Raw genomic sequence first — 14691 nt, 5'->3', positions numbered from 1 at the left:
TAAGAACGTTCGAGCGGACATGATCCGATATTGCGGATCATGTCTGCTGCACATCGATAAATGCCGACAGCATACGCTCTCTGCTTTTATCATTGTACCAGTAGTTCTTGTGAACTGCTGGTGAAATACTGCCCCCTGCAGATTCGCGGGACAATCGGCCGCTAGCAGGGGGTGTCAATCAACCCAATCATATTGGATCTGGTTAATTTTTGGCGATGTCTGCCCACCGCCTCAGAGCAGGCGGACAGGTTATGGAACAGCGGTCTTTAGACCGCTGCTTCATAACTTGTGTTTCTGGCAAGTCTGAAGGCTCGCCAGAAACACGGGGCATCAAGCTCCATACGGAGCTTGATAAATAGGCCCCCTTTGTTTTTTGGGACTTTTTTTTTTTTTTCTTTGGGACAGTGAAAGTTTTTCCACACATTGTCGCATTCCACAATTTTTGTTATACATGTATAGTATCTATTTCATTGTTTCACTTTGTTTTACTTTTTCAAAGTTGGAGAAATTATATTATTATTTATATTTTTTTATTTTTTAGGTGCATAGATCCCTTTGTGAAAGTTATATTAATTAATTTTCTAAAACAAGTGACGACACACAGGTGTTTTTTTTCACTTATTTATGTTTCCTTGCAAACTAGTTGCATAGATCACTTTAATTATTTTCCTAGTATATGTGATGACACGCAGGTGTTTTTTGACCATCATTTATTTATGGTTTATCGCAAACCAGTGAACTATATACACGCACACATTTTTTCACTCTAGGTTATTTTAGGCGCCCCCTTCAGGATATCTTTTTGATTCCTGGTTTTTTGTATGTTTTCATTTTGAATACATCAATATGACAATTTTTAAGTAGAAAAATTGAGATAATCAAATGAAATACATCCGATGGAACTGAAACTTACAGCACATCCAATAGTCTATATGAACTATGCAGTTCTCAATTTTCCAGAAACACCATAAAAAGACTTACAGATGCAGGATGCTAGAGTTTTAGGTATTTGTAGGAGCCCAGATATATTTTTGTATATACTCTTAAAAAATAAAGGCCTAGATTACAAGTGAAGTGATACATTTTTATCGCTCATGAGTGCTAATTGTGCTCAAGGTAAGTCAATAGCACTCTCAGGTTAGTGCTGGTATTACGAATTAAAAGAAAAAGTTACTGCACAAGCAACTTTAGGACTTCGTATATCGCAACTGTCCTAGCTTCCTCTCCCCATAGACTTTTGTGGGGTGCACTTAAGAAAGCCTTTTGTATATCACACGTGCAGTGACCTGAAACTGTGCTAGAACAACTAAAGCCAAAGATGCATTAGGAATAGTTTAAATTCCTATCAGCTAGATTATGAGTTGTGCATTCGGGTTTTAACGCAGAAAAAATGGTAATTTCAGCGTTAAAACAGCACCGCAGCCATCACAAGTCTTGTTGGTATAGCTGTAATGCAATCCTTTTAGCCTGTACCGCAACGTCAGTCCCGCACATGTAAAAATTACATTTTTTCATGGACTTCTTACGAGTTTTGCGGTCAGGCTAAAAAGCTTGCATTGCACCCTATACCGACACGATCCATTCCGCAATCTAAAAGCAGTAGTTATGAGTTTTACGCTACAAAACTGTAACATAAAACTCATAACTAAAGTGTTACAAAATGCACTAAACACCCATAAACTACCTATTGATCCCTAAACCGAGGCCCTCCTACATCGCAAATACTATATAAACTTATTAACCCCTAATCTGCCACTCCTGACATCACCGCCACTAAAAATAATTATTAACCCCTATTCCGCTGCTCCCCGACTTCGTCACCACTATAATAAAGTTATTAACCCCTAAACCGCCGCCCTCCCGCATCGCAAACAGTATTTAAATATTATTAACCCCTTATCTGCCATCCGCCCACATCCCCCCACTGTACTAAAGTTATTAAGCCCTACACCGTCGCCACTATAATAAACCTATTAACCCCTAAACCGCAAGCCCCCACAATGAAATATACTAAGGTAAACTATTAACTCCTAAACCGAAAGCCCCCCACATCACAATAAACTAAATTAAACTAGTAACCCCTAAACCTAACGCCCCCCCTAACTTTATATTAAAATTTCAATTTCCCTAACTTAAATTAAATTAAAATGTACCTGTCAAATTAAAAGAACTAAGTTTAAACTAACAATTAAATTAATATAATATTAAACTAAAATTAAGCTAACAACCAATTAAATAAAACTAAACTACACATCAAAAAAATCTTAACACTACACTACTTGTACTAAAATTACAAAGTATCTAATTACAAAAAAATAAAAAAAGAATAAATTACAAAAAATATCAAACACTAAATTACAAAAAATAACAAACAAAATTATCCAAAAGACATCTGGCGTGGAGTATCCTCTTCATACGGTCGCTGCTGTACTCTGAATCTTCAATTCAAGGGAGCTGTTTCAAAATGGTGTTCCTTGCATTCCTATTAGCAGAAAACTTTGAATCAGCCAATAGGAATTAGAGCTGCTAAAAATGTATTGGCTGTTCAAATCAGCCAATAGGATTTAAGTAGCTCTCATTCTATTGGATGATTCTGTTTTTTTTAAGATAGTTTTTTTTAATTTTGTGGATTTGGGGGGTGGGGGGTTTGTAATGCTAGTGGGTCTTTGTAAAACATTTTCAGGTAAAAGAGTTCTTTAATTTAGGGCAATGCCTACAAAAGGCCCTTTTAAGGGCCCTTGGTAGTTTATTATAGATTAGGTTTTTTTTTATATTGGGGTGTTTTTTTTTTTAAAGGGTATTAGAATAGGAATAATTTTTATTGTTTTGTATCATTTTGTTTGTTATTTTTTGTAATGGTAGTTTTTTATTTTTTGTAACTTTAGTGTTTTTTATTTTTGTAATGTTAGGTTTCAGTGTAAGGCAGCTTAGGTTTTATTTGACAAGTAAGTTTGTATTTATTTTTACTAGGTAGTTAGTAAATAATTAATAACTATTTACTAACTAGTCTACATAGTTAAAATAAATACAAACTTACCTGTGAAATAAAAATAAAACCTAAGCTATCTTAGGTTTTATTTCACAGGTAAGTATGTATTCAGTTTTAAATAGGTATTATTTAGTTAATAATTGTAACTTTAGTTTAGCTCTATTTTAATTATGTTAAAGTTAGGGGGGTGTTAGGGTTAGATTTATGGTTATGGTTAGGGTTACGTTAGGGTTAGGGATAGGTTTAGGGGTTAATATAGTTTAATTTAGGTTTTTGCAATGTGGGGGGCTGGCGGTTTAGGGGTTAATAGGTTTATTTAGTGGTAGTGATGTGGGAGGCCAGAGGTTTAGGGATTAATACATTTATTTAGTGGCGGCGATGTCGGGGAGCGGTGGAATAGGGGTTACTAACTTTAATATAGCTGGCTTGCGATGTTGTTGTGCGGTGGAATAGGGGTTAATAACTTTAATATAGTGGCAGCGATGTTGGGGGTGTGGCGAGAATAGGGGTTTATAACTTTAATATAGTGGGTGCGATATCGGGAGTGGCAGATTAAGGGTTAATATTTGTAGGTAGGTGGCGGTGATGTCGGGGGCAGCAGAATAGGGGTGTTTAGACTTAGGGTTTATGTTAGGGTGGTTAGGTTATAAACGTAACTTTATTTTCCCATAGACATCAATAGGGTTGCATTACAGAGCTTTTCATCCGCAATCCCAGGTGATAGGCTTTTTTTCCTGAACCCCACTCTCCATTGATTGTCTATGGGGCAAGTGTGCATGAGCACGGTCAAAACACGAGCTTGTAATTTTGAGCGGTATGGAGCTCAATGGCAACCATATCGCACGCACAAGGCCGGCTGTTTGAAAACTTGTAATGACTGTGCTATAGGGGGTTAAATAACTCAACTTTTGTTGCGTTCATAATTTCCCTATAGCGCGCATAACTCGTAATCTAGTGGGTATGTTCTTTTACATGGAAGAAATTGTTCTTTTTTTAATTTTATATAAATATATATATATATAATATATATATAACAGGTATATATGTAGCTCTAGAAAAATTAAGAGACCACTACAAAATTATTAGTTTTCTCTGGTTTTACTATCTATGAGTATGTGTTTGAGTAAAATGAACATTTTTGTTTTATTCTATAAACTACTGACAACATTTCTCCCAAATTCAAAATAAAAATATTGTCATTTAGAGCATTTATTTGCAGAAAATAACAAATGCTCCAAATAACAAAAAATCGCAGTCTCAAATATTGCAAAGAAAACAAGTTCATATTCATTTTTAAACAACACATTGCTAATGTTTTTAACTTAGCAAGAGTTCAGAAATACAATATTTGATGGAATAACCCTAGATTTTCAATCACAAGCTTTCATGCGTCTTGCGATGCTCTCCACCAGTCTTTCACAGTACTTTATGGGTTAACTTTTATCGACACTCTGGTGTAGAATTCAGGCAGCTCAGCTTTGTTTTAATGGCTTGTGACCATCTATCTTCCTCTTGATCACATTCCAGAGGTTTTCATTGGTGTTCGTGATCTGGTGGTCAGCCATCAACACCTTGCATGATTTGGCTGTGTGGCATGGAGCATTGTCCCCCTGGAAAAAAACATTCCTCAGAGTTGCAGAACATTGTCAGAACATGAAGGAAGCATGGCTTGATTCATGTGTCCTTCACAAAGATAAATTTGCCCAATTCGAGGTCATCTTCTCTGATGAAATCCAATTTTCTGCTGTTGGACCAGCACCTGGTCATCATAATGCTAGATAGACAACCTCGAAGGGCCTACAAGCCACAGTGTCTTGCAGCCACTGTGAAATTCGGTGGGGGTGGGGCTTTACCATGGACTGGAATTGGCAGATTTATCCTTGTGACAGATGCATTTTAAATGTTTTAACATGTGTTTTGTAAAACGTTATTTAACCCTTGCTCTTTACTTCCTGTCTCATGTTGCGGTAAAATATTCTAGCACTATTTGGGCTTTTGCCTGTGCTCAATGCATAACTTTCAACTTGTTATATCAGGGATATTTAGGCACAGGTTTGCGATATCCATTGAAAGTAATAGGTGTGCTAATCAATGTCGGTATAGGCTAAACCTTCTCTGGTTAATCTGTTTTTACCATTGACTTGTAATATAAATTTGCATGCTAATTTTAGTTTAATAAACTCTCTATAACAAGTCATGAAAAATAATTTGGACTATTTCAACTTTGTAGGCTCTTGGTTTTTTGACACACCAGTATTAGGGCACATGACTAAAATTCTAAGCCCATTTTGAATTCATGTGAAATGTATTTGCAAAGTTTATGCATATGAAAATTATAATGTCCAATTAAGTCTTATTTCTAAACTAAGCTGCTAAAGGTCATTTAGACATTTAAAATTTACCTATATAGAGCTAGATTACGAGTGGCGAGATAAATGTTGGCGCACAAGCAAAAAGTGGTTTTATTGAGACTCTTTGCATGAATCAGAAGTAGCACATGTATTAACAGGTTAAAAGTAAACTCGTTCGCTAGAGTGCAATTGGATAAGAAATGTGCAATACCTTTCAGCAAAATTTAGTTTTCAGACGAATTTTGGCCGATTCGGAGATTCTAATGAATCCGAATTTCCGAATCGGCACCATAACTAAAATCCTGAAAAATTCCGAAAATGAATAAATCAGTTTCCGAATTTTTGGATCCATTCTTTATTCATACACGGAATTTTTCATTGTTCTAATTTAAACTGCAGTTCCCCGACACTAACTAAATCACTAAATAAACCTATTAACCCCTAAACCGCTAGTTCCCCAATATAGCCGACAATAACTAAACCTATTAACCCCTAAACCCGCCATTCCCAAACATTGCCAACACTTACTAAACCTATTAACTCCTAAACTGCTGTTCCCAAACATTGCCAACACTATTGACAACCTAAATTAAACTATTGACCCCTAAACCTAACACCCCCTAACTTTAACAATAATTAAAATAGACCTAAATAAAGTTACAATTATAAACTATCTACCTATTAAAAAATAAATACAAATTACCTGTGAAATAAAAAATAAAACCTACGCTAGCTACAATATAACTGTTTACTAACTACCTAGTTAAAAATAAATACAAACTTACCTGTGAAATAAAAATAAAACCTAAGCTTAAACTAATAAAACCTAACATTACTAAAAAATAAAAAAACCTAACATTACTAAAAAACCTAAGATTACTAAAAAATTAAAAACTACAATTACAAATAATAAAAAAAAATAAAATACTTACCATTACAAAAAATAACAAACGAAATTATCCAAAATATAAAAATTATTCCTATTCTAATACTGTGTTTTAAAAAAATAATACAACCCCAAAACTAAAAAAAAACCCTAATCAATAATAAACTACCAAGGGCCCTTAAAAGGGCCTTTTGTAGGGCAATGCCCTAAAGTTAAAAGCTCTTTTGCAAAAAAATAAAAACAAACACCCTGCTAACATTACAAATCCCTACCCCCTCAAACCCACAAAATAAAAAAAAAAAAAAACGAACTAAAAATAACCATAATCTACCCATTCCCCTGAAAAAGGGCATTTTATGGGCTTTACTGCCCTTAAAAGGGCACATTTAGCTCTTTTTCGGCACATAAAAAAAAAAAGTCCTTATCTAAAACCCCCCCCCAAAAAAAAAACTGTATTCACAGTTGCTGAAATCCCGGCGAAAGATCTTCATCCCCAGCGGCGATGCACCTTCATCCAGACGGCCTCCATCTGTATTCATCGCGGGACGAACATCTTCTGTCTTCATCCCAGTGAAGGTGGAGCAGTCGGTGGATGCACGGAGGCGCAGGTCCAGACGGAAGTCCATCGGTTCCGACGTAGAGGTTCTCTTTATTGCTATCATCCACCACACACTGAGAATTCAATGCAAGGTACCCCTTTTATATTGGGTGGTGCCGTTACATTCCTATTGGCTAAAAATTTAATCAGCCAATAGAATGAGAGCCTACTTAAATTAAGCAGCTCTCTTTCTATTGGCAAACTATGCTATGTTTTAAGTGCTTTTGAAGTTTCTAGCACTTTATTGTGACAGCTTATGCAACATTCAGCCCTGTGCTAGTGGCATTCTGATATATCTGGGGGTGCACATAGATCCTAATCATACAGTTTGTTTCATGATACCCAATACTATTGAATCATAGTGGTGTCCTCTGAAATAGGTGTTGTGCATATCCCCGTATCACCTACGCTATCTTTGCATTCTTACTGTGTACTTTGTAACTTATGTATGCCTTGTCTAAAGTCCCAGGGAGAAGTGAATATATAGTCAAAGTGGGAGTAGGAGTGGTGTGCAGTGAGTAGAAATAGGTGTTGTGCATATCCCGTATCACCTACGCTATCTTTGCATTCTTACTGTGTACTTTGTAACTTATGTATTAAAATCTCTGCATAGATCCTCAATGATCACTACGGTAGCCGCATTTTTCACTTATATAGCAAAGCTACCCTCTGGTGGAGGTGTTGCAAGGTTTTTCCTTTGTATATGCTGCTTTATCTGCTACTTTATGTTCATACAAAGTACTTTTGCCTCTAAGGTATTGATATATTTAAACTGTGTAGAATTTAGAGGCATAGATCCCTCAAGGGTCACTATGGGTGGTCATTTTTCACTCAGGGATTGCGAAGCCACCCTCTAGTGGAGGTGTTGCCTATTTTCTTTATTTTATTTACCTACTGCAAGTAGATGGACTTGCTCCTCTCTGAATGTATTTCGTATTAACCATAGTTCTTTTTGTTGGTTTTTGATTTATTGATGTGTGTTTTTTTTTTTCACTAGGTGTGGCACCAAAAGGATATTGCACTGAATCTATCACAATTTGTTGTGAATTATTAAATTAAAAAATGTATGCTGAAGAAAATAAATTAAATTTCCCTATCAATTTAAATTCTTTTTTTATTTTGGGGTGGGGTTTTGTTTTCAAAACAGGGTATTAGAATAGGAATAGCTTTTATTATTTTGGATAATTTTTTTGTTATTTTTTGTGAGCGGTATTTTTTTTATTTTTGGGGTGTTTTTTTTTTTTTTAGATTAGGCATTTTTAATGTGCCGAAAAAGAGCTATATGCCCTCTTAAGGGCAATGCCCATACACATGCCCTTTTCTGGGCAATGCCATTTTGAAAAGGCTCCCTTGCATTGAAGATTCAGTGTATGGCAGGTGACCGTATGAAGAGGACGCTCCGCACCCGGAAGTCTTGAAGGATGGACCCGCTCCGCGCCAACCGGGATGAAGTAAGAAGATTCCACCGGGGATGAAGATAGAAGACATCGCCTGGATCAAGACTTCTCGCCGCCTGGATGTCCGGACTTCAAAAACTGTAAGTGGATCGTCGGGGGGTTAGTGTTAGGTTTTTTTTTTATTTTTTTTGGGTGGATTTTTTTTTAGATTAGGGTTTAGGGTTTCTTAAAAGAGCTAAATGCCCTTTTAAGGGGAATGCCCATACAAATGCCCTTTTCAGGGCAATGGGTAGCTTAGATTTTGTTAGTGTTAAGTTTTTTATTCTGGGGGGTTGGTTAGGTGGTGGGTTTTACTGTTGGGGGGATCTTTTTATTTTTTTTTACAGGGAAAAGAGCTGATTTCTTTAGGGCAATGCCCTACAAAAGGCCCTTTTAAGGGGCTATTGTTAGTTTATTGTAGGCTAGGTTTTTTTTATTATTTTGGGGGGCTTTTTTATTTTTATAGGCTATAAGATTAGGTGTAATTGTTTTTATTTTGGATAGTTTTGTTTGTTATTTTTCATAATTTAGTGTTTGCTATTTTTTTTTTTTTAATATTTTTTTATTGAGGGTTACAATAAACAACAATACAATCGTAAAACATATTTAGGTATTTATATTCCATGTTACAAATTATACAGAAGGACAATAAAAAGAAAAACGCCTTACTAGGGTCACTTCACCGACCTCACATCGAGGTTCGGGGGGGGTCTTATGAAACCTCCTTTTTACAAGGATACTGGGTTTTTCTTACGCAGCCATTAATACAGTAAATAAACCTATAGCTCACGTAATATGGAGGTGGTATGACCGCTATGAACCCTTAGGAGCTCTAAGGGTATGGCTCCATGAATCATACAACATTAACAATATGTAAAATGTAATAAGTACACCTCAAATACATTAACTCGTTTCTTACCATCTAAAAAGAAAGAAAGATATAAAGAAGAGAGAGATAGAAGGGGAGGAGGGGTTGGGAGAGGGGGGGAGCAGGGAAGCTTTGTTAATCAAGGGTTTGGAAGTTGTGTTTTGTAGGGAGTGTATCCCAGTGACACCAAGCTTCTCACTCTAGGCAGTCAGGTTTGGAGTACAGTGCTCTAAAAAGCTTCAGGTAAGCCCAATGTCTCAAGCACTGCAGTCAGGTAGTCCCAGCGCACCCTATCAAACGGCTTCTTGGCATAGAACGACAGGTGAGGAGGGGTCTCCTAGAGCTGTTCGCTTCAGAAGAATATATTTAAAAGTCGGCGCGTGCTGTCCGTAACCTTGGCAGTTGGTAACAAAGCCCCACCGATCTCTATGTAAAATCTCTATGTATCACACTATGCAAGAGGGAGCAGAGTCTAGGTGGCTAGAATTTTAGCATAAATCCTTACATCAAGGTTAATTAATGAAATGGGGGTGATAACTCTGGCAGAGAGAGGGATCCTTACCTTCTTTCGGAATAGTCAATATCGAAGCCTCAAAAGTCATGGGCAAACAGTCTCTGCAGATAAGGGATTAGGATAGCAGCATAGGTTTTAAAGAAAAGGGGGGTGTAACCATCTGGGCCAGGTGCTTTATGCAGTTTAAGTGGACTTGATAGCCTCTTTGATTTCAGAGGGGTTATGGGGATCAGTGTTTAAAAAATATAATACACCCCAAAATAAAAAAAACCTAATCAATAATAAACTACCAAGGGCCCTTAAAAGGGCCTTTTGTAGGGCATTGCCCTAAAGTTAAAAGCTCTTTTTGCAAAAAAATAACAACAAACACCTCTAAAATTACAAACCCCTACCCCTCAAACCCACAAAAAAAAAAAAGAAAACGAACTAAAAATTAACCTTATCTACCCATTGCCCTGAAAAGGGCATTTTATGGGCATTGTCCTTAAAAGGGTATTCAGCTCTTTTACTGCCCTTAAAAGGGCATTCAGCTCTTTTTCGGCACATGAAAAAAAAAAGTCCTTATCTAAACCCCCCCCAAAAAAAAAACTGTATTCACAGTTGCTGAATCCGGCGAAAGATCTTCATACCAGCGGCGATGTACCTTCATCCAGACGGCTCCATCTGTATTCATCGCGGGACCGACACTCTTCTGTCTTCATCCCAGTGAAGGTGGAGCAGTCGGTGGATGCACGGAGGCGCAGGTCCAGACGGAAGTCCATCGGTCCGACGTAGAGGTTCTCTTTATGCTATAATCCACCACACACTAAGTATTGAATGCAAGGTACCCCTTTTTTATTGGGGGTGCCGTTGCATTTCCTATTGGCTAAAAAATTAAATCAGCCAATAGGAATGAGAGCTGCTTAATTTAAGCAGCTCTCTTTCCTATTGGCAAACTATGCTATGTTTTTAAGTGCTTTTGAAGTTTCTAGGCACTTTATTGTGACAGCTTATGCAACATTCGAGCCCCTGTGCTAGTGGCATTCTGATATATCTTGCAGTGCACATAGATCCTAATCATACAGTTTGTTTCATGATACCCAATACTATTGAATCATAGTGGTGTCCTCTGAAATAGGTGTTGTGCATATCTCCGTATCACCTACGCTATCTTTGCATTCTTACTGTGTACTTTGTAACTTATGTATTAATAAATCTCTGCATAGATCCTCAAGGATCACTACGGAAGCCGCATTTTTCACTTATATAGCAAAGCTACCCTCTGGGTGGAGATGGTTGCAAGGTTTTTTCCTTTGTATATGCTGCTTTATCTGCTACTTATGTACATACAAAGTACTTTTGCCTCTTAAGGTATTGATATATTTAAACTGTGTAGAATTTAGGCTAGATCCTCAAGGGTCACTATAGGTGGTCATTTTTCACTCAGGTTGCGAAGCCACCCTCTAGTGGAGGTTGTTGCCTATTTTCATTATTTTATTTACCTACTCGCAAGTAGATGGACTTGCTCCTCTCTGAATGTATTTCGTATTAACCATAGTTCTTTTTGTTGGTTTTGATTTATTGATGTGTGTTTTTTTTCTCACTAGGTGTTGGCACCAAAAGGATATGCACTGAATCTATCACAATTTGTTGTGAATTATTAAATTAAAAAATGTATGCTGAAGAAAATAAATTAAATTTCCCTATCAATTTAAATTCTTTTTTTACTTTGGGGTGGGGTTTTGTTTTCAAAACAGGGGGATTAGAATAGGAATAGCTTTTATTATTTTGGATAATTTCGTTTGTTATTTTTTGTAGCGGGATTTTTTTATTTTTGGGGGTGTTTTTTTTTTTTTTGATTAGGCATTTTTAATGTGCCGAAAAAGAGCTATATGCCCTCTTAAGGGCAATGCCCATACACATGCCCTTTTCTGGGCAATGCCATTTTGAAAAGGGCTCCCTTGCATTGAAGATTCAGTGTATGGCAGTGACTGTATGAAGAGGACTCTCCGCACCGGAAGTCTTGAAGGATGGACCCGCTCCGCGCCAACCGGGATGAAGAAAGAAGATTCCACCGGGATGAAGATAGAAGACATCGCCTGGATCAAGACTTCTCGCCGCCTGGATGTCCGGGACTTCAAAAACTGTAAGTGGATCGTCGGGGGTTAGTGTTAGGGTTTTTTTTTTTTTTTTTTTTGGGTGGATTTTTTTTTAGATTAGGGTTAGGGTTTCTTAAAAGAGGCTAAATGCCCTTTTAAGGGGATATGCCCATACAAATGCCCTTTTTCAGGGCAATGGGTAGCTTAGATTTTTGTTAGAGTTAAGTTTTTTATTCTGGGGGGTTGGTTAGGTGGTGGGTTTTACTGTTGGGGGGATCTTTTTATTTTTTTACAGGGAAAAGAGCTGATTTCTTTAGGGCAATGCCCTACAAAAGGCCCTTTTAAGGGCTATTGTTAGTTTATTGTAGGCTAGGTTTTTTTATTATTTTGGGGGGCTTTTTTATTTTTATAGGCTATAAGATTAGGTGTAATTGTTTTTATTTTGGATAGTTTGTTTGTTATTTTTCATAATTTAGTGTTTGCTATTTTTTTTTTTTTTTTATATTTTTTTATTGAGGTTACAATAAACAACAATACAATCGTAAGACATATTTAGGTATTTATTTCCATGTTACAAATTATACAGAAGACAATAAAAAGAAAATGCCTTACTAGGGTCACTCACCGACCTCACATCGAGGTTCGGGGGGGGTCTTATGAAACCTCACTTTTTACAAGGATACTGGGTTTTCTTACGCAGCCATTAATACAGTAAATAAACCTATAGCTCACGTAATATGGAGGTGGTATGACCGCTATGAACCCTTAGGAGCTCTAAGGTATGGCTCCATGAATCATACAACATTAACAATATTTAAAATGTAATAAGTACACATCAAATACATTAACTCGTTTCTTACCATCTAAGAAGAAAGAAAGATATATAGAAGAGAGAGATAGAAGGGGAGGAGGGTTGGGAGAGGGGGGAGCAGGCAGATTTGTGAATCAAGGTTTGGAAGTTGTGTTTTGTGGGAGTGTATCCCAGTGACACCAAAGCTTCTCACTCTGGCAGTCAGGTTGGAGTACAGTGCTCCTAAAAAGCTTCAGGTAAGCCCAATGTCTCAAGCACTGCAGTCAGGTAGTCCCAGCGCACCCTATCAAATGGCTTCTTGGCATAGAACGACAGGGTGAGGAGGGGTCTCCTAGAGCTGTTCGCTTCAGAAAATATATTTAAAAGTCTGTGCGTGCTGTCTGTACCTTGGCAGTTGGTAACAAAGCCCACCTGATATCTATGTAAAATCTCTATGTATCACACTATGCAAGAGGGGGCTGAGTCTGGTGGCTAGAATTTTAGCATAAATCTTTACATCAAGGTTAATTAATGAAATGGGGTGATAACTCTGGCACAGAGAGGGATCCTTACCTTCTTTCGGTATAGTCAATATCGAAGCCTCAAAAGTCATGGCAAACAGTCTCTGCAGATAAGGGATTAGGATAGCAGCATAAGTTTTAAAGAAAAGGGGGGTGTAACCATCTGGGCCAGGTGCCTTATGCAGTTTAAGTGACTTGATAGCCTCTTTGATTTCAGAGGGGGTTATGGGATCAGTGAGATGTTCAGTTAGTTTGGTATCTAACTGCAGGAGCTTAAGGGAGGTCAGGAAACCTGAAATATTGTGTGTGTCTGCTTTGAGAGTATCTGAACAGGAATTCAGATTATATAGCTTGCTATAGTAGGCCATGAAAGCTTCCCCAATATCTTTAGGGGAGTGCACTGTTCTATCGAGGTATTGTATCCTCTGAATTCACGTGGATTTAGCTCTGGCTCTAAGTTTGATGTCTAGCAATCTATCTGCCCTGTTTCCCTGGTAGTAGAATAGTTTTGTGAGTTTAAGTAGAGTCTTGTACTCTCAACATCTCCTTAGCCGTGATTTCTGTATGGATCTGTCCTATGTGGGATACTAGTGTCGAGTCAGGGTGAAGCTTATTTTCCTGTTTTAGGGTTCTAAGGTTTCCAAAGAGTTGCGCAAGGGTGGCTCAACTTTCCCGTTGTAATTGTGCTGCTCTTTTAAGAAAAGTCCCTCTAATGAATGCTTTCAAAGTAGCACAGAGGGTTGCATATGTAGTCTGTCCGGTGTCATTCATTTGGAAAAAGTCTTGGATGTCGTTAGCTGTCTGTTGGGTCTAGGGGTTCTTGATCAGGTGGTCCGCCAAGCGCCACGGGCGCTTGTAGCCCTCCAGAGGGGATGGGTTGAGTGTGGCAGTCACCATGTCGTGATCTGACCAGGGGCAAATTACAATTCTAGCAATGTGTGCCTTGTCTAAAGTCCAGGGATTAGTGAATATATAGTCAAAGTGGGAGTAGGAGTGGTGTGCAGTGGAGTAGAAAGTGTAGTCTCTTTCCGACGTGTGTAGGCAACGTCATATGTCAAAAAGGTTGTATCTCATCAGTAAATTTCAGAATCTCTTTGATCGGAGACAAGCTTTTGGGTCACTTTACAGATTTTCCTATCCATTGTGGGGTCCCAGGTAGAGTTAAAATCTCCCCCTATAAGTACAGATCCTCTCCTAATCTGTTCTACACTCACTAGAAGTTGTCTTGGGAATGTATCCTGATGGACATTAGGGGCGTACACATTGACTAAGTTATAGAGGCTGTCATCTAGGTAACAGACAATAATCAGATATCTGCCTTCTGTGTCTCAATCAATGGTAATAGGGGTATATTTAACATTATTTCTTATAAGTATAGCTAGTCCTCTCTTCTTTTTAGTGTATGAAGCTGTTTCACATATCGGGTACAAGACTGATTTAATTACATGGGTGGAAGGTTCTGTCCAGTGGGTATCTTGTATGTATGCTACCGCTGTCTTGTGTTTTTTTAGATATCCTAACAATAGGCTCCGTTTCGTGGGTGTGTTGAGTCCCTTAATGTTAAGGGTAGACAAGGTTAATTTTGTCATTAGCTTACCAATTTAGAATCTGGCTCTGGATCTAAACTTCCGTTCTGCTGAGGGGGAGAGGCAAAGATTGG

The sequence above is a fragment of the Bombina bombina genome, chromosome 6 (assembly GCF_027579735.1).
Source record: "Bombina bombina isolate aBomBom1 chromosome 6, aBomBom1.pri, whole genome shotgun sequence".
NCBI lineage: Eukaryota > Metazoa > Chordata > Amphibia > Anura > Bombinatoridae > Bombina > Bombina bombina.
Note: the sequence above shows the minus strand (reverse complement) of the source record.